Here is a 26,839-nt window from a genome sequence, read left to right on the forward strand (position 1 = left end):
AGAATCTGCCTGCAACGTAGGAGATTCTGCTTCGATCCCTGGGTGGGGAAGATCCCCTAGAGTAGGAAATGGCTACCCACTCCAGTATTCTTGCCTGGAAAATTTCATGGACAGAGGAGCCTGGTGGACTACAGTCCATGGGGTCCCAAAGAGTTGGACAGGACTGAGCTGCTGAGTTTCACACTTTACCTCCCTTGTGATCAAGAGCTGCACTGTGCATGAAGGAGATATGAGGCAACTAAATTCCATAAGCATTCTGCTCCCCAAATCATTTGCTCTCTGTTTCTAGCACTCTGAGTGTGGGGGAGGGTGAGTGGGTGTGTACCAAAGAGAGGAACCCCAGAGGGGGAGGGGAGAGGGGGGTCGTTTAGCAAGTTTCAGCTTCTCTGAGCCTCAGTCTCCTTCGTAAAACTAAGTTCCTTATGCTTGTCTAGTCTGACTCAGGAGGTTGTCTCAAGGGTCAAATTTGACTATATATGAAGATGGGATATCAATATTTAATAATAAAAAGTGATAATTACTATTATTAGGCCCTTGGCCTCCTTTTTTTCACAGCTATTTGGCATGCCCCAGTCGCTTAAGAACGAAATTGCACAGGCGGGGCTACTCAATTCAATTTTTCTTAACTGTTTTGAAATTCCCTGCATGAAAATGACTACGGACAAAAAGTACGACCTCCTGCCTGTGACAGGTCCTAAACTGAAGATTTGTGGTTAGTTCTGTTCTCTTTGTCATCTAGCTAGGCGCTCTGCTTTATTCCCTTTTGGGAATACTTATTGCCATTTCATCTGAAGGAACAGCAGGTCACCTTTTCTTTGAAAGGGCAATGATACCTTGGCTCTTTTTATGTTCACATGGAAAATATTCGTGTCAGGTGTTAGTAATTATTTATCAAGCCAAGACCTGTATGGTCGGGCTGTCTTCAGCTCAGGTCATTGGTACATGGCGTTACAGTTGGAAAGCCCATTCTGGAATGGTTTTAGCTACCACTAGAACACATCTTCTCATTTTACAATGAAGAAATTGATACCCAGAGAGTCTAAATGTCTTGTTCAATGCCAAAGGGTGGCAGGTGATGGTGTGCTTGAAATCTATTCTTCTGTGACATCCTCTCGTATTTTTATAAAATGCGTTGCAAAGATGACAAAACTTCAGAATCCAAGACTACTTGGAGCATGATCCTAAAGTTAACCTACAGTGAAAGCTAAGGTCTCAAAAGTGATAGGTAAGAATTTGGGGTTCTGCTGGATTAGGAGCAGCTCGGCCAGGCTCAGTATTCTCCGCCTCTACCTGCCTCGCCTCTCCATTTCCTCCGCTACCTTGCTAGCCCCACCCTTTTCAGGTGGCCCCGCCACTTCCTGGTAGCCCAGCTCCCACCCCACCGCAGGCGGAACCTATGTTCGTGGGCTCTGGGGTCCACCGGATCTTTCTCGCTCAGACTCTTCGCAGCGGTGACTCGGCAGCAGCGTCTCGCGTCATCAGTGACAGCCCCGAACCTTGCTACGCTTTGCGTCGCTCTTCCAGGAGCAGTCACCTCCTCCTTGGCAAATAGTCCTCGGTGGGGTCCGAGTTCTTGGATAATAGGAGAGGGGAAGCACAAGAAGTTGCAGTCTGGGGACGCGGGACCGAGAAGCAAAGAGAGATAGGGACCTGAGTTTCTGTGATAGTGTGCAAAGTTAGTTAAAAACTCCTTCCCACCTAAGATCCCTCCGCCTGCAGTAGCGGTGGTGAGGCCGAGGGAGCCGCCATTTTGGATGTTCGGTTCCTGCTGCCACTGCTGCCGCCGCCCCCGGAGCTGCTGGTTTCATTCGAGGTTTCGGGCCGGTGAGTGTCAGTCGCGGCGCTAAGAGAATACTTCTTGTTTTACTCTGCGCCTGCCGGGAGCGCTCGGCCGGAAGCTCCCTGTCTATCCCAGGGGTCCGGTCCCAGATCGTGGAGGGTGAGAAGAGAGGACAGAGACTGGGCCAGGAGGGGCCGGGAGCACAGGGGTTGTTCCGACTTTTTGAGGGCCAACCCCGAGGCCTCAGACCCGGAGGCTCCGCACGCGGCTGCGTCTGTGTTATGGCGTTGCCTGGCCGGTGCGGACCTCCTTGGACCCATTGACTTTCTCAGGCTGCACTCCTCCTTTGAGGACTCATTCAGAGAGCCTGGGGTTAGCGGGGCGGGTCCCACCTCCGCGTGTCTTCTGCGTGCCACGTATCAGCAGTGTTCTTGTATCTTGCATCCTAGTCAGGTCTTTCGTGAAACTCTCTTCTGTATTTCCAAATGCTCAGTTAGTTAATCGTTGTCTGCACCCGCATTGCCGTTCTCTTTGAACTGGACGTCGGCCTCGCCTCTCTCTAACCTTTCGACCAACTTCTTTCCCAATTTTCTGGGGTTGCCCCCCTCTTTTTTTCTTAAACTCACCTGCGAATACATTGGTTACCCTTCTCTCAAAGTCCTGATCCTGCAGGCATCAGTTATTAATAATTCTCCCGAATTTCTTGGCGGCTTGACAGAGTCGGGACGGTTGGTTGTGTTTCTCAGTTAGGGTTTGGTGTAGGAGACTCGTCGAACCACTCGCTCAAGAGTGTGCTTCAACAGTACATGTTTATAAAGCTGAGTAAAGGGCTTTTGGGGGAAGGTGGTAGGGAGAGGCTGTCAGATGTTTTCTCATCCCTTCCTGGGCTGAACACGTAGCTTTTGGGTACTTTTGGACACTTAACATATTTTCTTGATGCTGTGTATCCCTGCCCAGGGCAATCTGCCTGTGAAAAAGAATCTTAGTCTGACATTGGTAGAAGGGAAAGTAACCTTTTTTTTTTTTAAAGATACTGTGGGGATTAGTTAACGGAAGAGAGGAGTGAAGATTTCTTAGTGATTTTAACTTTCAAGTGGTTTGTACAGTAGTGTTCTTCGTTGACTAACTCCGAAAAAATACTTGGATTGACTTCGTGTATGGTATTTTTCTGGGACTAGTTGGATTTTAAATATTCACTTTTACTTTTCCCCATAATGCTTATCATACTTTATACGCTTTAACTTTTGCTTTAAAAATATAGACTCTCCAGGCACCCGTAATTTCACCACTTTCATTCTATTCTTGTTATGTTTGCAGTATAGTATACTTGAATAAAAAACATTTCACTGTAATTCACTGATTATTTCCTATAATTCAAGTTAGATGAGTGTGACTGAGTCACCTCTGTTTCACCTCAGCCTGGGTTTTCACATCTGCAAAAGGGATATGTAAGTTATTTGAGACGGTACCCTAGTGACTGCTGAAACTTAAATTTATAACTTGAACTTGACCAAATCTTTCAATACTTCTAATCCATGTATAAGTGCATTATTATCAGGTAGATAAATTCCTGTACTAGTCATATGATGTCTCAGTAGAAGAGTGAGTGTTTCACTGTAAATAGTCAGTGTTCTTGGTATTTGTTTTCAGGAGACTTTTCAAAAATGTGTTATTTACTGTTTGTATATTTACTCTAAAGCCATGGAGTCTCTTTTTGGTTTAAAGGGCTGTCTAACAAGATACATGGAATCCTCTCTCATATACTGGGGCATCCCTGGTGCTCAGATGGTCAAGAATCTGCCCTGGATGCGGGAGACCTGGGTTCGATCCCTGGGTTGGGAAGATTCCCTGGAGGAGGAAATGGCAACCCACTCCAGTATTCTTGCCTTGGAGAATCCCCATGGGCAGAGGAGCCTGGTGGGTTGCAGAGTCGGACACTACTGAGCAACTAAGCAGGCAGCACTCATATACTGAGTATCCCCTTGTAGTTGCTACTGAAATGTTCTTTCTGAGTTACACTATCAAATACTCCCAATATTAAGTATTAGGAGAGCTATCAGATGGGTGTTAACTTAGTTCATTTCATGGTATTAAGTACTGGTATTTAAATGTCATTCATTCTTAGGCAGTTTGCGTTCAGTTGGAGAAAGCATCCTTTTGCCTTGCAAATGATAAGTGTTGTTTATTTTAGTGCACCTTTGATTGATTACACTTGAATGTCTACTTGGTCTAAGGGATTGTTGGAGTTCCATACTTGAAATAAACATTGTTTAGGAAACCTTAATTTCTTTTGGAGCAGTTGCTTGTTCTTTGATCTGTTTCACTGACAGCAGTTCTAAATTTGAAGATGAATTTTAGAGTGAAACTATAAAGTACAAAAATTGTCAGCAATACTTTGGTGATATTTCATCATACTATTTATTTTTTAAAGTAGTCTTGAGATTAGTCGTGTGCAAAGACAAAAACAAGTTTTTATGTGATTTGTAATAATTCTATGCAAATTAAAAAAGTTGAACAAATATTTTCCAAAAGATTATTTTTAATTAAGAAAATGGAATTGGGAAAACACATACCAAAACAGATTATCAAAATGCTTAATCTCCTTATTTGCATTTGATGAGGATTTAAAAATTTTGTATGTACAGCAGGAAGTAATTGATATCAAAACTTTAGAACTAATTTGGTTTAGCTTCAGAAACTCTAAAACTATTACCTTTCTTCCACCTGCAGCAACTTGTTTTATCTGTGTTAGGTGCTTGTCTTTCAGTCTTCCTTTATGAATTGTTTTCAGTTCTTGATTTTTACTTTCATCCTTTTGTTACCTGTTCAGTTTCTTTCATGCAGGATGATATTACAGTAGCTATGTGTTTGTTGCTCAGTAGTTTCTGACTCTTTGCGACCCCATGGACTAGCCCGCCAGGCTCCTCTGTCCGTGGAATTCTCCAGGCAAGAATACTGGAGTGGGTAGCCATTCCCTTCTTCAAGGGATCTTCCCGACCCAGAGACCAAACCCAAGTCTCCTGCATTGCAGGCGAGTGGTAAAGAATCCGCTTGAGCCACCAGGGAAACCCATTAAAGTAGTAAGCAGTTTTAAAATTAAGAGAACATACAGATTAATGTAAGCGCTTACATTTGTTGGCTTACAGGTTTTGAAAATCATTTTTGGCAAAAAGTATTAGGATTCTTTCATTTGCCTTTTTGTATAGAAAATTTTATTTCAGTAAAGGCATCATTTCTACATTTAAAGTACATACAAGGTTTTTCACTGAAGGAGTCATCGAAAATACTTAATTTGCTATGAATTCTGGTCACTAGAACAATCTCTTGTCAGAGTTTGAAGGGTCCAAAAGTGGAAGGAAAAAAAAAACCCACACTTGCCAAACTTGTTGAGTCAGTATTAACTAACACTTTTGTACAAAAAGGGCAAGGGTTAGGATAATATGATTAAAATGAGAAATGCTTTTTTTTTAACTAGGTACTTTGAAGTTTTGCCTTTTTTGGTGGGGTTTTGTTTTCCACTACTCAAACTATTGGAGAAGAAAATTAATGAGTTATAAATGCTGCCAGTGAAAAACAGGCAGGCTTAGAAAGAAAAAAGATTTTTTTTAAAAGATGAAGAAAACATATGTGACCTTTGTACTTTATTAATAATTAAAGACATCTTAAAGGCAAGTAGTTTTCACCCCCCTTTCTTTGTTACAGTGCAGCAGTCACAGTGTAACCTGAAAATCTGTTGCTTTGCTCACTCCAGTTTGCATGTTTAGCTGATTGTTTTGGGCTGAGCATCCTAGGCTGTGCAGCTTGTCTGGCTTTGAGATTAATGTTGTAGATTCTTGGAAAGAGCAAATATGAGAAAGACATGTACTTATTAATCTTTGGAGATGTAAAACATTTGTAATCTCCTCCTTGTCAGCCTTGGGGTTAAAATTAAGATTGTCATAGCATAGATGGTGTACACTATTTGATCATAAGATTTAACTTTCGTAAATGATCACACAGTTGTACAACTCAAAAGAAGTTCCACTACTGTTTTTACATCTCAGTTTAGTTTCTGCTTGCTAAACCTCACCCTTGGGAAATTGTTCAGTTTCAAGCTGAAGAGAAGGAAGGGAAGTTAATTTTTTTAATTCCTTTTTAAAGTCTGCACAAGAGATTCCCTTCCCACTTTTTGAGATTTTTGAAAACATGATACTTTTAAAATGTGAAAATACTGGTTTGAGATGGATGGGGAAACTAATTGAAGAAATAGGTACACTGTGTAGAGTTAATTGAATCTTTGTATTTATTGTTAGGGGTTTTGGGGTCTGAGTATTGAAGGAAAACTATTGTAAGAAGACAGAGCCTTGGGATTTCCCTAGTGGACCAGTGGTTAAAACGCTTTGATTGCACTGCAGGAGGCTTGGGTTCGATCCCTTGTCGGGGAACCAAGATCCTGGATGCGTCATGGTGTGGCCAAAAAAGAAAGCAAACAAGAAACAAATAGAAGAAGAAGGAAGAGCCTCTTTTTCTGATAGTCGCTCAGTTGTGTCCGACTCTTTCCCACACCATGGACTGAAGGCTGTCAGGCTCCTCTGTCCATGGAATTTTCCAGGCAAGAATACTGGAGTGAGCTGCCATTTCCTACTCCCGGGAATCTTCCTGACCCAGGGATTGAACTTTTGTCTGTTTTGTCTTCTCTGTTGGCAGGCGAGTTCTTTACCAGTGAGCCACCTGGGACTCCTTTCTGTTAGTACTCAATCAATGTATGTGACTTTTAAAATTGTGTATTTCTATCAGTGAAGGCATGGGCACTGTATTTTCTTTAGAAGCTTTACATGGTGAAAGTTTAATAAATGGTGTTCATTACTTAAGAAAGTAGAATGAGGAAGTTGCTTGTAATTTGACTTCACTAGCGTTTGGTTGTGTTATTTACGCACACTGAACTTTTGTTGTTCCTTGAACCCTTAAGTGTTCTTTCATTCGTTGTACCTCTTCTGCTTATATCTGGAATGCTTTTCTTTCTCCCTTCCAACTAGTGAATCTGTTGTTTCTTCCTCTCTATCCCAGGCAAAGGATTGTAGTATTTTTTTTTTTTTTTTTAATATTTGTGGAATTGTTTACTTGTCCTGATCTTCAAAGGACAAGAACTATCTAATTTATGGCATCCCTAGTATATAGCACCTGGTGTGCATGCAGAGTCCCTTCAGCCGTGTCTGACTCTGTGTGACCCCATGGACTGTAGCCCGCCAGGCTCCTCTGTCCTTGGGATTCTCCAGGCAAGAACACTGGAGTGGGTTGTCATGCCCTTCTTTCAGGGGATCTTCCTAACGGGTCAGGCTCAAGTCTCTTGTGTCTCCTATATAGCAGGCAGATTCTTTATCTACTGAACCACATGGGACACTCATGGAAGTTTACTGCAGGTCATTTACTTGTGACTGATAGAATTGATGTTACTGAAATTTATTTTCAGATTTAGAACATATACAAAACCTTATTTGTCTGTCTTTGGAAATATTATTTAGATATTTAATTCCAAAATGGATATTTTCATTTTCTACTTGTAATTTACTCAGACCCTTTGTTATGCCAAAGTTTCAAGTGACAGCAAAGAAATTTGCTCTGCCTGCCATCTTTTTTCTTTCTTTTGAATACCTGTTATGTAATTCATTATGCTCAGGGAACTAATAGTAAGGTGAGAACTTCAGTCTTTTTCCTCAAAATGGGAATATGTTGATAGTTTAGTGATATGTTATCGACTTTCCCACTGTTTTTGAAAAATCTACTGTAACAGTGCTGAGGCATTTTAAAAAAGTTCTTAATCTGTTTACAAAATAATAGACGTCCACTGTAATAAGTGAAAAAAAAAAACTAAAGACATACTTCTGAAAAAACACCTGTTCATTTCCCCAGCTGCTTTGCTATTACTCCCCCAACATTTAGCCAGGCTTTGAGTCTGCTTCAGCGTTTCTCTATGCTTGGTGAAGTGCTGTGTATACAACATTAATGGACATACATGGGGTGCTTCGTTTTTACAAAGGGTAGATCGTACTTTTTACGTTACTCTGTAACTGAAACTTTGCTTAACACATCATGGTCAGTAAGTATAATTCTACCTTGTTTTTAGAGGGGTGGAGTGGGAGTGTGGAAGGGAGGAGATATGTGTGTACTTATAGCTGATTTATGCTGTTGTACAGCAGAAACCAACACGGCATTGTAATTATCTTCCAATTAAAAAATTAGAAAAAGAAAACCCTATTATGTCTCACAGTGTGAATGTACTCTACATAATTTATTCAGTCATTTTCTTGTATACATTTAGGCTGTTTCTAGGTCTTTGTACTACAAAGTAGTGCACTAGACATCCTTTTACATGTCCCTTTATTTGCTGATGCTCTTATTTCTGCAGAGTAAAATCTCTTGGGTGGGATTTCTGAGTTAAAGGAATTATATTTTAAATGTTACTGTTGCCAGATTACTCTTTTAGTAGGTTGTCATAATTTCCATCTCCACTAGCAGTGGGTTCTCCATAACGTCACATCTTTAGATGACATTACTTAATTTAATTTTTGCTTGTCTGCTAGTTGCTAAATGGTTTCTCAGTTGTGTCTTAATTTTAATTTCCTTGATTATTGCTGGAGCTAGCCTCTTTTAGTATGTTTTGTGGTCTTTTGAATTTCCTTTACTGTGAATTGCCTGTTCGTGCCCTTGCTTCATTTTTCTTTTTCTCCTATCTTGCAGGAACGTCTTATGGTATATTAATTCTTTGTTGTATAACACATGAATTTATTAATCTAGAGTTAAATTTTATCTGATATAAAGTAAGGGGTCTTATATGATTTTCTTTTGTATAGAGAGCCAGCTGTGTCCAGACTAAATAAACCATCCTTTCTTCAATGAATTAAGTGCTGCCTTATCGTATGTTAAGTTCCCATATATGTTTGCTCTATTTCTGGATGTTCTGTTTTACTCTTCCTGTACCATTATTTTACTGTTTTGAATATCATAGCTTTATATAGAAAGTTATGCTCTGTTAAGAAGAGCTCCTGTCACTGTACTTTTCAGTTTTTTTTTTGACTATTCTTAAATATTTATTCTTATCTATATTGGTTGAATATAATTCTGTTGAGTTCAGAAAGCCTCAAAAAAGCCAAGTCAGTGTTTAGAATTACACTATATTCATGTATTAATTTTGGAAGGCCTGACATTTTTAAATGATGATAACTTTTCCATATTATAACGTTTCCATTTATTGAGGTCTTATTTTAGTTTCTTCAGTAAAGATTTCATAGATTTAATAGTTGTCTTCATCTAGTTCATATACCTTTCTTGCTAAATTTGTTCCTGGATATCTTATAGTTTTTGACTGTTATCAATGGGACTTCAATCCCCCACCCCCAGTTTCTAGCTCATGTCAAACATAGGTTAAAAATGAATCTTTCATCTCCTATAGACCAGTGCGTCTCCTCCCCACTCTCTTCTTGGCTATCTCAAATTAACAGAACTTGGATTCGTGAAGAATATGCTAGAGAAAATTTGTTGTCTTAGTATTAAATCACTTTCTCATAGCTTTCTGAAGTCATCTGTAGAAAAGTACCCATAGATAACTGTGACTCTGTCCTTTTAGGATGAATGCCACCTTTTTATTTTGAAAGTTTTCAGTTTTGCTTGATTTATCCATTCTTGTGGTTTTTGTTAATTGGAATTTTTAAAGCAAGAATTCTCAAATTATGCATGTTCATTATATGAAAGATATCAAAACAAAAGTTAAAGCACCTGTATTCACATGAGGTACATATATTTCCTTTAAGATTTATCTTCCCTTTCAATTCAGTTCAGCTCAGTCGTGTCTGACTCTTTGCGACCCCATGGACTGCAGCACGCCAGGCCTCCCTGTCCATCACCAGCTCCCGGAGGTGCTCAAACTCATGTCCATTGAGTCGGTGATGCCATCCAACCGTCTCATCCTCTGTCGTCCCCTTCTCCTCCTGCCTTCAATCTTTCCCAGCACCAGGATCTTTTCCAGGGAGTCAGTTCTTTGCATCAAGTGGCCAAAGTATTGGAGTTTCAGCTTCACCATCAGTCCTTCCAATGAATATTCAGGATTGATTTCCTTTAGGATGGGCTGGTTGAATCTCCTTGCAGTCCAGGGGACTCTCAAGAGTCTTCTCCAGCATCACAATTCAAAAGCATCAGCGCTTTGGCATTCAGCTTTCTTTATAGTGCAACTCTCACATCCATACATGACCACTGGAAAAAACCATAGCCTTGACTAGACGGACCTTTGTTGGCAAAGTAATGTCTCTGCTTTTTAATATGCTGTCTAGGTTGGTCATAGCCTTTCTTCCAAGGAGCAAGTGCCTTTTAACTTCTTGGCTGCAGTCACCATCTGCAGTGATTTTGGAGCCCCCAAAAATAGTCTGTCACTGTTTCCATTGTTTCCCCATCTGTTTGCCATGAAGTGATGGGACCAGATGCCATGATCTTAGTTTTTTTAATGAGTTTTAAGCCAACGTTTTCACTCTCCTCTTTCACTTTCATCAAGAGGCTCTTTAGTTCCTCTTCACTTTCTGCCATAACGGTGGTATCATCTGCATATCTGAGGTTATTGATATTTCTCCTGGCAATCTTGATTCCAGCTTGTGCTTCATCCAGCCCAGCATTTCACATGAGAGTGCATCTTACCCTTTAGGGCATACCTTTAAAACAAATTAAGATTTTATTTGTAGCATTTTGTGACCGTTTTTGATAATTGAGGCCTCTGTGGTATATCTTTGCTAATATTAGGGTTAAGAGTGAAAAATTGCTTTTTATTTTATTTGTGTCAAATTGATAATGCTCATCTGTCATTGTTTATTTGGCCTTTATTTTCCTATGAATTAAGGTGACTGAATTGTTCAGTAGGCATATTTACATTTATATATATATCTAATTTTAAAATCTCAGGTTTGGTGAGTTTTGTTGATGGATAATTAAGCATAAAAGAAGATTCCTGTAACACTGACAGTTGAAGGACAATTGAGCTTAAGATCTCATAGAGGGATACCAGGTGATTGCTTAGACAGGGTGTGGTAATATCCTAATGTGGTCACACATTTCACAGCCTTGCTCTTGAAGATCCAGAAATTCCATTTTAATATTACCTGGGAATGATTAATCCTGATCAGACTCACTGATGTGTTAGGATAACAGTGTTGTAATTCATAAGAGGTTATGCTTTTCTGTTGAATTACCTGTATCTAGTTTGTGGGGTCCTCTGTTCCTTGTATGAAGGTGTTTGGGAGGCAAAGTACTTCCAAAGGTGATTAATAATCAGAAAGTTGCATTGTGAGCCTGAAACCAGATCCTATAAAGTTGGATGGGCGTGAGTGTTTTATCATTCTAGGCCAAGGTGAAACTTGATGAAAGAACTGTCCCTGTCTGACAATGGTGTTTTCCCTCTCCAGAGACCAAAATACTTATCCCAAGATTTAATCTCTTTTATTCAAACAGTGATGTATTAACACTGGCCACCCCTTTTTCTTCACTCTGTACAAGAGTTCCTTTTTATGAACAAATTTCTTCATACAGGAGAAATAGATGTGTGCTGCTTCCCCCTCCCTGCCCACTTTACCCCAAAGAAAGAAAACTACAGAAACACAGACATTGAGAGAACTCATCTAAGTCAGACTAATGACAGGTAGTGTCTGTAATGGAGAAGGTAATGGCACCCCACTCCAGGACTCTTGCCTGGAAAATCCCATGGACGGAGGAGCCTGGTAGGCTGCAGTCCATGGGGTCGCGAAGAGTCGGACACGACTGCATGACTTCACTTTCAGTTTTCACTTTCATGCATTGGAGAAGGAAATGGCAACCCACTCCAGTGTTCTTGCCCGGAGAATCCCAGGGATGGAGGAGCATGGTGGGCTGCCGTCTCTGGGGTCACGCAGAGTCAGACACGACTGAAGCGACTTAGCAGCAGCAGCAGCAGTGTCTGTAAGATGCGTTGTAAAGTAAAAGTCTGATTGAAGCATAATACTGTTGATTAGTTTGGTTTACGTTTCTTACTATTTTGGTCTTGGTATTTTTGCAAGTTTTAAATATACTAAAGCAATTCAAATATACATACGAGATAAAAATCTGAAATTGGGGTTTTATGTGGAGCGTAATTTGAAAGTATAGATCACAGGGAGAGTGTGAGAGAGAAAGCATGGTAACTTCTTTTGGAGGGTTTTGCCCAGTGTTACTTTGGGTTCCTTGAGCACTCTCAGCCATACTTAGAAGTCTGTGATTGGTGGTAAAGTTAACAGAAATCTTAATTTCTTTTCTTAGTGTTTATCAAGAAAGATTTCAGGTATAGTGGGTGGCTAGAAAAGGAGATAATTTTCATATTGAAAAATCACTTTTAATTTGGGATTTCTTTTTAGATTTAGAGCTCAAATACCTTTAAGTTTAGAGGAAGCAGGATCAGATAGCAGTGTGAGTCCCACCCTTTATGTATTTGACTGTTGACTGTCAGCTCAGAGCTCACAGCCAGGGACTGTGAGGTCAGAAGTGGGAAGAAAGTTAGAACTAAGTATGCTAGAATAGAGGACTGGGTTAAGTTCTGATGCCTTTTCTTTGGCTGTTAGTGAGTATCCAGTGCACTTTATTTTGTATGCTCTGGAAAGGACAAGTACATTTTCTTTAAATAAGGGTCTTTTACTCTTTGAAAGTGAAAGAGGAGAGTGAAAAGTTGGCTTAAGCTCAACATTCAGAAAACTAAGATCATGGCATCTAGTCCCAACACTTCATGGCAAATAGATGGGGAACAGTGTCAGACTTTATTTTTCTGGGCTCCAAAATCACTGCAGATGGTGATTGCAGCCATGAAATTAAAAGACGCTTACTCCTTGGAAGGAAAGTTATGACCAACCTAGATAGCATATTAAAAAGCAGAGACGTTACTTTGCCAACAAAGGTCTGGCTAGTCAAGGCTGTGGTTTTTCCGGTGGTCATGTATGGATGTGAGAGTTGGACTGTGAAGAAAGCTGAGTGCCGAAGAATTGATGCTTTTGAACTGTGGTGTTGGAGAAGACTCTTGAGAGTCCCTTGGACTGCAAGGAGATCCAGCCAGCCCATCCTAAAGGAGATCAATCCTGGGTGTTCATTGGAAGGACTGATGTTGAAGCTGAAACTCCAATGCTTTGGCCAGCTCATGCGAAGAGTTGACTCATTGGAAAAGACCCTGATGCTGGGAGGGATTGGGGGCAGGAGGAGAAGGGGACAACAGAGGATGAGATGGCTGGATGGCATCATCGACTCGATGGGCATGGGTTTGGGTAGACTCTGGGAGTTGGTGATGGACAGGGAGGCCTGGCATGCTGCGATTCATGGGGTCACAGAGAGTCCGACGCAACTGAACTGAACTGAACTCTTTAAAGTGAAAGAAAGTGAAAGTGAAGTCGCTCAGTCGTGTCTGACTCTTTGCGACTCTGTGGACTGTAGACTACCAGGCTCCTCCCTCCATGGGATTCTCCAGGCAAGAATACTAGAGTGGGTTGCCATTTCCTTCTCCAGGGGATCTTCCCGACCCAGGGATCAAACCCACATCTCCCGCATTGCAGGCAGTCGCTTTAACCTCTGAGCCACCAGGGAAGCCCTGGTTCCCTTCTACTCTTTAGAATTCAATAAATGCAGTATTTATTCAGTTCCTAGTCTTTAAGGCAAGGGGAATATAAGGATTAATAAAATAATCAAGAATCAGGCTTTAGGGAGCTTATATTTGAGTGGGAAAAATAGGTATTTCAGAGGAAAAAAAGAGGTGATCATGGCTTGGAGATGGTATTGATGGTTTTATCCCACAAAGGGTTTTGTGGAAATTTTGGAAAGTAACTGTTTTCACCATTTCAGGGATAAGATTTAGGTGAATTGGAACATTTGCAGTCTTTTTTTTTTCCTGGTCTCTTCTATTATTTAAAATTTTTCTTTTCTATATGAAGCATTTATAATTTTGATTACTTTGATATGTAAAATAATATTGATTTAGTTTTAAGCTTCAAAACCCAATTTTGTTTAACCAATTTGGGTAGAAATTTTTCCAAAATGAATTTCATACTTCCTTTTTTTTCTGTTTTCATCCTTATTTATCAAATAACCATTAATTAAATAGAATACATTTATCCATGGCTCCTGTTGCTTGGCAAATCAGACTTAATTTTTTTGTGTTTGCTTTTCATCCTTGTAATAATAAGTGTTTTACTTTTTACTTTAAGTTTTTCAAAAGGTGACAGAGGGACATTTTATTTTGAAAACATGTACATGCATGTACATATAAAACATATGGATGTTTAGGCATTGACTGAAACCATTGAAATACTAAATGTGTTAGACATAAAAGGAGAAATTGACAAAAACGTAATCATGGTGATAGACTTAAATATATCTTTCTCAGTCTTTGACGGATCAGGTAGTTAAACGAATGAGAGTAGATGGTATTTGAACTATATAATTTTTAGAAATTGGTTATTCCATGGATACTGTTTTATTTTCATGTAACTGTTACGTTTAGTTTTTAGAGCAGCTTTATTGAGATATACACAAAATGGTACATATTTAATGTATAATTTGGGCTTCTCTTGTGGCTCAGTGGTAAAAAATCTGCCTGCCAGTGCAGGAGAGATGGGTTTGATCCCTGGATTGGGAAGATCCCCTGGAGAAGGAAATGGCAACCCACTCTAGTATTCTTGCCTGTGAAATCCCATGGACAGAAGAGCCTGGAAGATTACAGTCCATGGGGTTTCGAATAGTTGCACACAATTTAGCGACAAAACAACAATGTATATAATTTGATGAGTTAGGATATAATTTTATATTCAGTTTTTTTCTACCTTCTGCTTTAAATGCTATATGTTGATCTTTATGAGCCATTCCTTGATGAGCCAGGGTCTTATTTTAAAAAACTGAATATGGTACTATTTTTAACTTATTAATATTCTTAGGACTTTAGGGAGAGTTGAAGACTTTTTACTAGCACACTAAGTATCGTCAGACTGCTATGCTCTGTGTGTGTGTAAGTGTGTATAAGATAAATGCTTTAATTTTGGATTTTTTTAAAAAGTTGTAAATCAAGGTAATTATTGTGGAAGTCAAGGGTAGAGATTTATCAGTAATTTGGTCTTTTCCTTTTTGATTAATCATCTACAATTTTTAATAAGATAGAAATTGGTAAAGGGCACAAGCTATTTTTTAGATTGTGGAATTTTTAGAATATTTGTGTGGTTTTTTTTAGAATACAGCAAGAGCTGTCCTCTTGACAAATTTTCAGTTGCACAATATAATATTGTATAGTCACAGTATTGTTAGAGCAGATCTCCAGAATTTATAAATCTTGCATTATGCTTTTGAATGCTTGCTTCTGTTAGATACAAGTTTTATTTGTTTGTTTTGCAGCCGTTTTTGTTTTTTTTTCCTTTGCTGTTAGGTGACATTTTAACTACCATCAGTGTCCTTTCCCAAAACAACTTCTTTCTCCCGCTCGCACTCTCTTCAGTTTGTCCTCCAGTTTTCTAATTTGTTCTATTCTGGAAAAAGCTGAATAAAGAGTAAAGTAGATGTTCCGTGTTGATATGTGTTGATGTGAATTTCTGTTGGCTGCATGAGATTATAAAAATGTGTTTTGGATTCTCAGCTATGTTCTGTATAGTTGAGTCATTACTATAAATTATATCCTTACCAAGTTTTTATTTTCAAGGATAGAGTTATTGTTTTTTTATGATAGATGTTTAAGCTGTTATATGTTGAGGAATCTCATAGTTTTTGAGTATTTTGAAAAGCAAGTAAACACTTTCAAAAAATAAGGAAATCTTCTACATTGTACTGAAAGTAGGTGATGTGGTCTACAGCATTCATTACATATGTCTAATACATGGATGTGTTTGAGTCTAATTGTTAGAAATACTTCAGGTATAAAGCACATGGAAAATAATAATAAACATTCATTTACCTATTGCCTAGTCCAGGAAGTAAAATACCACCAATATAGCTGAAGCTTCCTGTGTAATACTACCCCAGTCAGATACTTTCCAGATGATTGTCTTTCACATACACATTCTTATTTTCTTACTGCATTTTCACAGTTGAGGTATGTTTTAGGTATACAGCAAAGTGATTCAGCTATACATATACTCTTTTTCTTTGTTTAATATTTATTTATTTGGCTGTCCCAGGTCTTGGTTGCAGGATATAGGATCTGGTTCCCTGACCAGGGATTGAACCCAGGCCCCTGCAATGGGAGCACAGAGTCTTAGCCACTGGACCCCCAGGGAAGCCCCCAGTTACACATATACTCTTACTGCATTTTTGTAGTAGATGTAAAGAACACATACTTTCATGTCTTTTAAACTTGTATAAATATTAATGCTGTGTGTCTTTCCGCAACTTGTTTTTGCTCAAGATTATTTTGTGCAAGGATGATTTGTTCATGTAGCCAACATTCATTTAGTGATTACTGTGTGCCAGGCACTTTGCTAAGACTTTTATGTGTATTCTGGTTTATTTCTTGTAACAATCCATTGAGTTAGATACTGTCCCTGTTTTACAGACGAGGAAACTGAATTCTGAGAGGTTAAGACATTTACACAGGGACACAGCTAGTAAGTTGTGGAGCTGGGATATAGGAGCTAGGTAATTTTACATTGTTTTAAACAGTGATAGGGTCATTGAACAAGGGTACATCATCTCTTATCAGTTCTGAAATTGCCAAAAGATGTTCTTCATAATTCTTTTTGTGTTAAAGTCTGATCTGACCAGATATGAGGCTGTTTGTAGTATTTATTTCCTTTCTTGGTGTGAATATTCTTATGTATTACTGCAGAAATATTGTTTGATAATAGAACAACAGATGCTCCAGACATAATGGGCAAATTATGATGTATTATGTAGGTACTATATTACCTTTCTAAAATCCAGAAAATTTTCAGTTCCCCCTAAAGGTTTTGAATGAGTACTGGTACTGTGTACTGGTACTGTGCTACATAGGGGCTTCCCAGGTGGTTAGTGGTGAGAAATCTACCTGTCAGTGCAGGAGATGAGGGTTCGATCCCTGGGTCAGGAAGATCCCCTGGAGCAGGAAATGTAACTCACTCCAGTATTCTTGCCTGGAAAATTCCATGGACAAAGGAACCTGGCAGACTTCAGTCCATAGGGTTGCAGTCCATGGACACGACTGAGTGAATAAACAACTGTGCTACAAACCTCTCTCTATATATGTATGGGACTTTGGATTTGTTTGATCCAGAAATCACTCACAAAAGAAAAAAATGTCTAAATATATTGTGTTAGTTTGGCCATGACAATATTTGGCTTATCATAAATACAGTGTTCTGTCATTGATTAGCACTTTTTGCCTTTTATTGTGTAGCTGGAATTTAAAAATCTGTTTTCTTCAGTAGACTTTGAGATCTTAAGGATAGAGGCTATGTCCTTGCCAGTCCCCAGCACCTATTACAATGCCTGGCATAGCAAAGCCTCAGCAAATATTTGTTGAATGAGTGATTGGCACTTACTGGTATAACATGTTTCCCTGTTAATGTAAACATCTCTGGGGTAGTGTGACTAAGTGAATTGAAAAAGGAGGAAAAAGAACAGGTACATGAAGCTAACTTCTGATTCTGTATTTTTTACATTTTCCCTTTCCATTTTGAAACGAATTTAAATGATACTTATGTTGATGTGTTGATGTCGTTTATGATACTGTATTCTCTGTTTTATAAATGGGCCTTCAGCTATTCAACTTTTGTTGTTGTTGATCATTTTCTGTTTAAAGACCTTGATCTTGCTGCTTTCTCAGTTCAGAATTCTCAAACTTAATGTTAAGTATAGTATATAATATTTTGCTCATTATTAAAGTTTGGTTTAACTATTTTTTCCTTGTACTGAATTGCCTGACTGTACAAGCAGTCAAATGAAGAGGCTACCTTTGATTTGTAAAGAATAATGCTTTTAAAATTGACAGACTGAAAATAGAATGCTACATAGTGTGATCATTAAATATTTGTTCTCATAGATTTTTAAAGCTGATTCAATACTCTTATTTTTTGTTTTCATTTTTCAATATTCAGTATTTATTCAATACCCTTATTTTATTACTGCTGGAAGAGAGGCTTAGAGAAGTCAAGTGGCTTGCTCTAGGTAGTTGGGCCAACAAGGGTGGTTAGGTACTAGGATCTTCGTTTTACTGTTTTGGCACTAACATTTCTTTTTTTTTTTTTTTTTTTTAACATTTCTTTTAAATATGTTCTTTTCTTTATAGAAACTGTGTCTGAGGAATATTCAACATGTTAAGAGTTTTTGTTTGAACAATTTAAGGAGTTTGTTATTCAAAATATAAAACCATAGTCTCAAAGGTTTATTAATGTAAGAAGACTTGGGGAGCAGGCAAGAGGAGAGGCTAGCTTACTGGGCCCAATTCTCTTCCCCAGTAATTTTTCCTTCACTTGTAATTCTTTGACTAATTACTATTGCTTCCAGTGCATAGTTCCTGTGGTGTGACTTCCTCCTTTTGGTGCTTTGGCCAAAACATAGACAGGACATTTTGTTTTTCTCTTTTGTAGGATTTGAAATGGCTAGAATTTTTAGAATAGACCTTCTTACATATCTAAGGTAGAAATAAAGAGAAATACAAGTTCTCAAAGATTTGTCTTTGTCCTTCTCCATGTATTTAAAGCATTACCCTCTCTTTTAGTCTCAGTTCACTTGTTTAGAAGTCCAAAATGGGTATAGCTTGACAGGCACCTTTTCTGAACTGCCTGTGTTTGAAAAGAACTTCCTTTCAACCTGGCACTCAGGATCTGCTTTCTAGACAGCTTGATACCTTTATGGAGGTTAGCTCAGTAGAGCTCCTATTAGTTCCCTGTCCCTTATAAGCCCCATTTTTCTACGATAAATTCCTAGATGTAGGATTACTGGATCATATGGTAAGTGTATGTTGTAAGTTTATACGAAACTGTCAAACTGTTTTCCAGAGTGGCAGTACCATTTTGCATGCCTTCCAGCAGTGTGTGAAAGAGAGTTCCAATTGCTTTGCATCCTCTCCAGCACTTGGTGTTTTAGCCATTCCAATAGGTGTATTTTGTTGGTGTTTTAGTCGTTAAGTCGTGTCCGACTCTTGTGACTCCATGGGCTGTAGCCAGCCAGGCTCCTCTGTCCATGGGATTTCCCAGGCAAGAAAGTTATCTTATTGTGGTTTTAATTTGTATTTTTCTAGCGCTTAATGTAGTTGAGCATCTTTTAAATTTGCTTATTTATTATTATTATTAGCTTTTTGTTAAAGTATCCATTTTAGTTTTTGCTTGTTTTAAAAAATTGGGTTAGTTTAACTGTTGTGTTTTGATAAGTGTGTCTGTGTTCTAGATAAATACACGTCCCTCATTGATACGTGATTTGCAGATATCCCAGTCTGTAACTTGTCTTTTCATTTTCTTAACAGTGTTTTTCATAGCGTAAAAGTTTGTACTTTTTATAAAAGTCCAATTTTATCATTTTTTTTCTTTTATGGATTGTGCCTTTGGTATAATGTCTTAAGAACTCTGCCTAACCCTAGGTCATGAAGGTTTACTCCTATGTCTTCTAAAAGTTTTATAGTTGTATGTTTTATATTTAGATCTAGGATCCATTTTGAGTTAATAAGGTGTGAGAGTTAGATCAAGGTTCAGTTTTTTTTTTTTCTTTCTCTTTTTGCATGTGGATGTTCAGTTGCAATGTGCGTTGAGTTGTTCATACTATTACCTAATTATCCTTTTAACGTTTGTCGTAATATCCCCTTTCATTCCTAATATTGTTAATTTGTATTGTTTCTCTTATTGTCTGGCCAGAGGTTTATCAATTTCATTGATCTTTTCTAACAACAAGCTTTTGGTTTCATTGGCTTTTGGTTTCATTGACTTGACTTCATTGACTTTTTTTTTAAAATTTCATTGATTTGTTTATTGTTTACTTTTTTCTAGTTCTTTTGGGTTATTTTAATTTACTTTTTAGTTCCCTGACACGCAAATTCATGACGTGTTCCATATTCTTTTTGGCTTCCCTAATAGCTCAGTTATTAAAGAATACGTCTGCAATGCAGGAGACCCCGGTTCAATTCCTGGGTCGGGGAAGATTGGCTGGAGAAGGGATAGGCTACCCACTCCAGTATTCTTGGGCTTCCCTTGTGGCTCAGCTGGTTAAGAATCTGCCCGCAATGTGGGAGACCTGGGTTCGATCCCTGGGTTGGGAAGATCCCCTGGAGAAGGGAATGGCTACCCAGTCCAGTATTCTGGCGTGAAGAATTCATGGACTGTATAGTCCATGGGATTGCAAAGAGTCAGACACGACTGAGCGACTTTCACTTCACTTCCCTGACCAGGGTTGACCAGGGATTGAACCCATGCCCTCAGCAATGAAAGTAAGGAGTCCTAACCACTGGACTGCCAGGGAATTCCCTCTAGTTTTTTAAAGTAGAACCTTAGTTGTTAGATTGTTGACAGGTAAATCCGTAATGCTATACATTTCCCATTAACCACTGCTTTAGTGTATACCTCAGATTTTACTGTGTGTTTATGTTTTTGTTCAGTTCAGTATATTTACTAATTTCCCTTGATACTTCCTCTTTCACCCATGGATTATTTGGGAATGTATTGTTTAATTTCAGGATAGATGGAGAGTTTTCCAGTTAGCTTTCTGTTATTGATTTCTAGCTTAATTCCATTATGGTCAGAGGCCTTTTTCTTTTTTTTTAATTTCCATTCGTTTAACTTTATTAATTTTTTATTTTTTGGCGGGGGTGGGGGGCTGTGTGGCTTGTGGATCTCAGTTCCCCAACCAGGGATTGAACCCCAGCCAGTGAAAGCGCCAAGTATTAACTACTGGACCACCTTGGAATTCCCTAACTTTTTTCCCCAGTGGTCCAGGATATGGTCTGTCTTGATGAATGTTCTGTAATTAAGAAGAATGTATATTCTGTTGTTGGTTGGGGTGTTTTGTAGGTATTCGTTAGCTCCAGTTAGTTGACAGTGGCATTCAAGTCTTCTATTCTGTCCTTGGAGAACATGGTGAAGTCTCTTAATTATAATTGAGGAGTTGTTTATTTTTCCTTTCATATCTGTCAGGTTTTGTCTCATATATTTTGTAACACTATTGTTGAGTAAGTTTGCAATTGGAACTGTATTTTCTTGGTGAATTCACATCAAGCAGTGAGAGGCTAGAGAGAGATGACTGCCTGCTCTCGGGTCTCAGCTCCTCTGGAGGGGAGTTTGCCTTTCCCAGTTTCTCGGTGCCTGCCTGGAGGGGACTGCCATTGCTTTTTTGCAGCAGCCACCACTGCTGTATTTGCGGTATTACCCCAGGGCAGGGGAGAGGGAAGGAAAACACAAAGCAGAATTTCCTCCACTGTCCTTTATTTCCTGCTCCTTGGACCAGAAGGAGAGGATTTTTCTTAGAACTTCTTCTCTGTACCCGCTGAGCACTTCCAGATTTGGGGCTGCCCTTGGGTACAAGCTGGGCAACACTGGAGGAAAATGACGGCTTCTTGCCAGTCTCATGTAGCTTCAAATTCTGCTTGCTTTCTCTAGTCTGCTCACTGTCATTTGCTTTGCGGAGTCCTCAGGTAGCTGTGGCATGTGTTTTTTCTAGGATTTTAGTTGCATTCAGAAGGAGAGAGAGGCAGGACTCCATGGAGTGTTGTTTCCTCCCATTTTCACTGGAACCAGAACTTTTTGTTTAGTTTTGTTCTTAGAATATGTTCTGAAATATACTAAATCCTTTACTTTCTCATTCATGCCTGTGTAAACCAAAAAAAAAAAAAAGTTTCAGTAAACAAGTGTTGCCTGCCATCAAGCCATCAGCCACTGCTGCTACTGCAGCCATCTGCTGGTGTACCCTAAAGCGAATTCAGGATGGAGAAGAGAGAATACTGGCAGATAAGATGTGGATCAAAGGAATGACTTCAGTAAACCCAGACTCTGGCATTTTCACATACACAGAAAAGCACTAAAGTCATTAACTTGAGATGTCTGGTTTTTGTGATTAGCAGTCCTCTTGTGATGTTTGTTTGATTACATGTTTTTTGTTTTTTTGCTCATCCCACGGGTCAAAACTGTATGTCCTGGCTCCTCCCTTATTTCTTTGGACGGTTCCCTCTGAGCTATCTGTATCCATGGCTTATAGTGAAAGTGAAGTTGCTCAGTCATGTCTGCTCTTTGCGACCCCGTGGACTGCCAGGCTCCTCCATCCCTGGGATTTTCGAGGCAAGAACATTGGAGTGGGTTACCATTTCCTTCCCCAGGGGGTCTTCCCGACCCAGGGATTGAACCTTGGGTCTCCTGCACTGCAGGCAGACTCTCCACCTTCTGAGCCACCAGGGAAGCCCTGAGCTATAGTCTTCAGTAATTCCCTGAATGAAACATAATTCTCAACTTTTTAGGTTGTGCATTTTTTCAGTTCACAGCTATTAAAATATTTTCTTGTGATACAGAAAGAAGTCAAGTAGTAGTAAGTTGTCACAGCCCAAGGGAAAAAAAAATCTTGTGTTTCTCTAAGCTAGAGGCAGCCTGGTATTAGAGGAAGAGTGCTGAATGGGGGAATCATGAGACATGAGTAAGGCTAGTGACTAATTTTGTGGCCTTGTACAAGGTAGTTAACATCCTGGATCCTCCGTTTGCTCTGTGCAAATCTACGGGCATTGAGACTTCCGTGGTGGTCCAGTGGTTAAGACTCCACACTTATAATGCAAGGGACACAGGTTCCATCCCTGGCTGGGGAACTGAGATCCCATATGCCTCACAGTGCAGCAAAAAGGAAAAAAAAATACTAAAGAAAAAAGCTAGTGGCATGAACTATATTTCTGTGACTCTGAGGCTGATAGCTGAGAAGTTGCTCAAGGTAACTTGTTTTTCTCTCAGCTGTCTTAAACGTCTGTGATTTCCCCATATTTTGGGACTAGATTTAGGCTTGTTCTGATAGGCTTTGTTTGCTTTGTAGAGGTCTTCTAGGGAGAAGTTACTTACTAGCAGAGTATTACCATTGATATCACTTTTTTTTTTGTTTTTCTTTCTTTTTTTTTTTTTTTAAGTAGTTTTATTTATTTCTTTATTTGGCTTTGCTGGGTCTTTGTTGCTGCACCGGCTTTTCTCTAGTTGCAGAGAATGGGGGCTACTCTCTGGTCGTGGTGTACAGTCTTCTCTTGCAGAGGCCTCTTTGTTGCTGTGTCCAGGCTCTAGGGTGCAAGGGCGTCAGTAGGTGCAGTTCCCAGGCTCAAGAACACAGGCTCTATAGTTGCTTCGCGGCATGTGGGATCTTCCTGGATCAGGGATTGAACCTGTCTCCTGCATTGGCAGGCAGATTCTTTACCATTGAGCCACCAGGCAAGCCCTTGATTGGTTTTAGATGTCTCTTGTTCCCCACACACCAAGTTAAGGTTAACGGTAAATAAGATTCTTTTTGAAAATACAGTTACTGGGCTTTAGATAGTCAGCACCTGATTTTACATTTAGTTCTTGATCTTTCAGAGCTGTAATACCTTTATGCTTTTCTTAGTTTATTTCACTGTGTTGAAAGTATATATAATACATTGGTTTTGCTTACCTTTAACTTTTGTTATGTCCTAAAGCCATTGATATTTATGATTATTATGAAAGTAGTAGTTCTTTAAATGGACCTCTATTAATATTTTTTATTATGAAAATTTTAAGGATTTAGATGTCTTGTTGAAGCTTTTTGATTTTTAAAAAGCTTTTGGTGGTGAACAATTTCTAATACACAAGAAAATAGAGAATAATATAATGTATTGTCATGTATTCATCATATACCTTCATCAGTAATCAACATTTGCCCATTTTGTTTCATTTTTCCCCCTCCTGTTCTCATTCCTCAATGTTTTTTCCCCTGAGAGTATTTTATTTTTATTTATTTTTTTAGTTCTATTTGTTTATTGCTATCAACCCATCTCCTTCCACCTTCCTCATGTGTGCGTGCTCAGTCACGCAGGCAAGAATACTGGAGTGGGTTGCCGTTTGCTTCTCCACCATGGGAGTATTTTAAAACAAATCCTAGTAATCATATAATTTCATATAGATACAATATTTATTTTTGAAGTACTGGGAAGAACTTTTTGCATCTTAATACTAGGTTCAAGTGGCTAGCTCTGTCACTTGCCAGCTTTGTGATGTTAAGCAGGTTGAATAGTTGCTCTGAGACCAAATTTCCTCAAAGGCAAAGTGAGGATAGTGATTTTCCATCCTTACTTTAAAATGATGTAAGGGACAAATGAAATAAGATAAGACACATAAAAGTGCTTTGTAAACTACAGATGTTAAACCCTCAAATAGTTCTATTAAAGACTGACAAAATGGGTTTGGCCAAGTGCAGGCAGCCGAAGGGACGCCGCTGAACTGATCCGCTGAGCCTGTTGCTTCCACTGCCGACCCGCGTTCTGTGACCTGCGACTCCAGACCCCCTTTAGACTGGCCCAGGTGCCCCAGGCCCGGCCCGGGCGGCGCATCGGCAGGCGGGCAGCAGAAGGTGGAGCCGTCTCAGCCGCAGCAGCCCAACGGGGCCCTCAAAGTCTCTGTCTGGAGCAAGGTGTTGAGGAGCGACACGGCCTGGGAAGACAAAGATGAATTTTTAGATGTGACCTACTGGTTCTGACAGATCCCTGCTATTGTCTTAGGTGTCGTTTGGGGAGTGTTACCGTTGCAAGGTTTCTTGGGAATAGCTGCGTTCTGCCTGATCAACGCAGATGTCGTGTACCTCTACTTCAGCAACTACCTGCAGATAGACGAGGAATGATATAGCGGCACATGGGAGCTCATAGAAGAAGGGTTTATGACATCGTTTACCTTGTTCATGGCCATCTGGATCATCTTCTACACTGCCATCCACCATGACTGGCGGTGCACGGCCCCACCTGCTCCCTGCCCGGTCCAGAGGACCCTGTTAGTCACAGCACAGAAGCATGACTGGTAGGGGCTCCCCAGCCACGCGGAACCGGGAAGACCCATGTTTCCTGGACTGACAATCAGTGTATTGGGCATCAGTGTCTTCTGCAAGGGTTGCAACCTGAAACGTTTTAGACAGCTATCCACTTTTTGGAGAAGCACTATTGAACTGTCTGTTGCTTACCGTTTCTTCCTGGAGACCATTGTGAGATATCTGCTGATTGGAGCTGTCCTTTAATTTGCTGCACCTCTGGATCTGGATGAAACATTAAATTGTCTTCCTTCTCCATCAGGTGTACAGTTTTTAAACTACCAGTCATGGGCATTTCAAGTCTTCTGAAAACAGTATGGCAGTATGCATGGTCCATAGCACAGTACAGGCAGCATCTGATAACAGTTTTCATTGTAGAATGTTTTCAGATACGTGAATAAATCAGATCTTTAATTGCAAAAAAAAAAGTGACAAAATGGTATTATACAGGTAGCTTTGCATAGTTTAGGACACACAGTCTTAAGAGGGGCCGATATGCCAGAGCTTATCAATACCTAGGGAACTTTTCTAAATTCCTAACGTACCATCCCTACCTTGAGGATTGATACCATAGTGAACTGATTGGAGTGGGATATCCTACAGGTTTATTAGATTAGAACAACATAGAAGATTATTGGTTTAGGATTCCACAGCTAATATGTACTGAAGGTGATTGTAATGATTGTCTAATTCTATAATTTTTATTAACATGGAGGTGTAATATGTATAAAATAAAATGCACCTATTTTAAGTATACAGTTTGGTGAATTTCAGAAGTGTATATATACATTTCTATCACCCCAAAAGATTTCCTTACTGCCCAGTCCAGTCCCTGTCCCCCAGGTAATCATTGATCTCTCTTCCATCATTGTAGATGAGACGTGTTTTTCTTTAAAGTTTCATATAGGTGAAGTCATACAGTATGTACTCTCTTGTTCTTACTTCTTTTGCTCAGCAGAATATTTTTGAGACCCTTGTGGGTTGTGTATTGGTTCTGTTTTATTTTGACAAGTATACTTTTGTATGGGAAGGCCGATTTGCTTCACCTGTTTATGAACATTTGGGTTGTTTCCAGTTTTTGGCAGTTATAAATGAAACTTCTTTGAACATTTTTGTTCATGTCTTGGTGAGAACACATATTTTCATTTCTCTTGGGTAAATACTGAGTGGATTTGCTGAATCATATGCTAAGTGTATATTTAACTTTACATGAAATTGCCAAACTGTTTTATAAAGTATTTGAGCTATTTTACATTCCTGTGAGCAATGTGTGAAAATTCATTTGTTCTATATTATTGCCTAAAATTTTAGGCATTCTAATGGTGTAGAGTGTTATCTCCTTAATAGTTTTAATTTACATTTCTCTGTTGACTGATGACGTTAGCATCTTTTCATGTGCTTGTTTGCCATTCATATATTTTAATTTGAGAAGTGTCTAATCAAATCTTTTCCCCATTTTAAACTATGATTATTTTATTTTTGAGTTATAAGACTGTGTATTCTAAATACAACTTCTTTGTAATATAGGGCTCCTTTCTTTCTTTGTTTTGCCTTATTTTTATAATGACATCTTTTGAAGGGTAAAAGTTCAAAATTTTTATGAAATCCAGATTATTAATTTTTCTTTTGTGCTTTATTCTTATATATGAAATCATTGTTTAACCCACGTTTCCAAAGATTTCCTTCTGGGTCCCATTTTGAGTTAATTTTTGTATATTGTGTAAGGTTAGGGTGCAGGGTTAATTTTTATTTTTTCTCATGACACTACTAGTCTTCTGGACAAAAAAATGTTGCCTGCCATTTCAGTAAACACAGAATATTGTGACTGTGAAGACATCAGCCTGTACAGCTGCCCCTGATGGTGCACCTTGAGGGGAATTCTGGATGGAGAAAAATAGGATACTAGCCCTAGATAGTTAAGATATATACCAAAGGAATCATTTCAGTAAGCCCAGACTCTTGAATCTTGCCAAACATACAAAAGCATTAAAATTATTACTTTGAGATGTCAGTTTTTGTGATTAGCAGTCATCTTGTGATGTTCAACTACATGTTTGTTATTTTTTCACAGCAAAACCTATGTATCCTGGCTCCTTCCTTACTTCTTTGAAAGACCTATCTGAG

The 26,839-nt window shown here is 39.1% G+C and overlaps 1 protein-coding gene and 1 pseudogene across 2 annotated transcripts in view; both read left to right on the top strand.

The window, feature by feature from the left end:
- Window positions 1-1,497: 1,497 nt before the first annotated feature.
- The window catches only part of AP1G1 (adaptor related protein complex 1 subunit gamma 1), an 84,678-nt gene continuing 59,336 nt past the window's right edge, over window positions 1,498-26,839 (top strand). The window contains exon 1 of one of the 2 annotated variants that reach the window (XM_043899001.1): window positions 1,498-1,824. The gene's annotated coding sequence lies outside the window, so the exon portion shown is untranslated. The remainder of the gene's footprint in view (window positions 1,825-26,839) is intronic. The other variant, XM_043899003.1, reaches the window with a different exon arrangement.
- Window positions 24,143-26,238, top strand: LOC122692741 (annotated as a pseudogene).

Source organism: Cervus elaphus, chromosome 4, assembly GCF_910594005.1.
Source record: "Cervus elaphus chromosome 4, mCerEla1.1, whole genome shotgun sequence".
In the NCBI taxonomy this organism is placed as follows: Eukaryota; Metazoa; Chordata; class Mammalia; order Artiodactyla; family Cervidae; genus Cervus; species Cervus elaphus.